Source organism: Mandrillus leucophaeus, unplaced genomic scaffold (genome assembly GCF_000951045.1).
Source record: "Mandrillus leucophaeus isolate KB7577 unplaced genomic scaffold, Mleu.le_1.0 Scaffold284, whole genome shotgun sequence".
Taxonomy (NCBI): Eukaryota; Metazoa; Chordata; class Mammalia; order Primates; family Cercopithecidae; genus Mandrillus; species Mandrillus leucophaeus.
Genome location: NW_012102965.1, coordinates 3007440 through 3009466, shown reverse-complemented (window position 1 = coordinate 3009466; position 2027 = coordinate 3007440). Strand labels below are relative to the sequence as shown.

General features: G+C 47.6%; 1 protein-coding gene across 1 annotated transcript in view; it reads left to right on the top strand.

Moving 5' to 3' along the window:
- The first annotated feature begins 1754 nt into the window (after positions 1-1754).
- Positions 1755-2027, top strand: part of JAK1 (Janus kinase 1) — a 139406-nt gene continuing 139133 nt past the window's right edge. Inside the window, exon 1 of the mRNA XM_011985475.1 lies at positions 1755-1809. The gene's annotated coding sequence lies outside the window, so the exon portion shown is untranslated. The remainder of the gene's footprint in view (positions 1810-2027) is intronic.

The following is a 2027-nucleotide window of genomic DNA, read 5'->3' as shown; positions in this document are numbered from 1 at the left end:
ATCGGCCCACCTCGGCCTCCCAAAGTACTGGGATTACAGGCGCGAGCCACTGCACCTGGCCCTTTTTTTTTTTGAGACAGGGTCTTGCTATGTTGCCCAGGTTGGTCTCAAACTCCTGGCCTCAAGCAAACCTCTTGCCTCAGCCTCCCAAAGTGCTGAGATTACAGGCATGAGCTGCCACACCCAGCCAGCATATACTATCACTGCCTGAATATGCCGCCACCTCCTGACTCCTGCCTCGTGTCTGCTACTTGAAGCTTCTTCTGACTTCCTCAGACTTGGCTGGGTGACTGTCTTCTGTGATCGCCGTTACAGGACCGGGAATCACACTGAATGTTACTTGCTTGTCTCTGTGACTGCACATTGAGCATTCAGAGGTCAGTAACCTAGTCTTTTTTTTTTTTTTTTCTCTGAATTCTCATCACCTAGCACAATGTCTGTTACAGGCGAACAGATCTAAACTGAACCCCTGATTCCACCCTGTGAACAGCCAGATTTATTCGTGGGCACAATGGGTTCACTGCTGCCTTCCTGACTTTCCTTTTTCTTTACCCTCCTCACCTGAAATGCTGTTCTTTCACGTCTCTTGTCTCCCTTCATGTCACTCTCACCTGTTCTTTATGGTCCAGCTCAATAAAAACTACTACCACTTCCTGAGCCCATGCCATGTGGGCTATATTATCATAGTTCACTTTCAGCAAAACCCCTTTAAGGAAGGCATTATCCCTATTTAACAGGTGAAGAAAATGATGCAAACAGCCCTGAGGTGTTGTTCAGAGTGTGGCAGACGAGACAAGACTTGCACACAAACACCCACAACGCAGGCAACCCAGGTTGCCTCCCTGTCTGCTCTGATCTCCGGTCTTCTCTGGTCCTCTTCTCTGTACTTCTGGAAGGCACTTTGGAATTCATTTTGTCTACTGCTCAACTGAGAATTGAGTCAACTGAGAACTGTTTAGGGCAACACAGGTGGTTAGTGGTGGAGGCCAAACCTCAAATTCAGTAGTCTAATTCGGATGCTTGACTTTATTCCACACCCAGAATATCTTGCTCAGTTTCAGTTGCAGTAACTCAAGTGGTCAGGAACTGTCCAGCAGGGTTAGTGAAGTCAGCACAGGTGGGGCAGCCTCTGTCCACAGCCCTGAAGCTGCAGAATTCTGACCGTGCACGGCCTCGGAGGATTTTCATCCAGGGATTGTCAGGGGGAAGTCGCTGGAGTGTTTTAAGCATGGGAGTGTATGAAACAGATTTGAATTTTTAAAAGTTCATTGTAGAGAATTAATTGGAGGCTGGAGTGAATGCAGTGATTTAAGAGGTGTTCGTGGTCCCTTCAGGTGAGAGATGGTGGCAGCTCGGACCATGTTGCCAGAACATAGACAAGTGAATTGACTGGAGAGATACCTAAGGAAATAAAATTGTTAGGATTTGTCCGTGGACTGCCTACGAAGTTTGAATTGTGGCTACAGTGTGACCTTGATTAACATACTTAAGACTTAATTTGTTCCTCATGGATAAAATGATACTATACTTTGAAAGGTTATTAGTAAAAAAATGAAAAGCGCTCTACATGCATTAGGTATTAGTGAATATAGTTCTAACTCCTATTACACATACACTTTTATTTTTTTTTCGTAAAGAGCTTTTAAAATACGGAATGGGTTGGATCTGCAGTAGCTTGTCGAAGCTGGGGGCTGTATTCTTAAGTTCTTTTTAGTCTAGTGCTCCACTAGCTCCCCTCCTACTCAGCTGGGGTAAGAAGCGCAGCGTACACGGAGGAGGGGGATGCATTTCTGCATCGAGCGCACAAAGGTGTGGTGGAGGGGGCTCCAGAGCTGGGAGGGGTCAATCTATAGGCGAATCCTGGCAATTTTACTCCTCGCGCTGGCTGACCTCGCTTCCTAGATGAGTTTCTACATTCTAGAATCTAGAAGACGCGGTGAAGAGAGACGAGTGGGGGTGGCTTCGCGAGCGAAGCCGGATGGGGGCGGGGCGGCTAGGCCGGAGGCGCAGATTCTCCGCCGGGACCG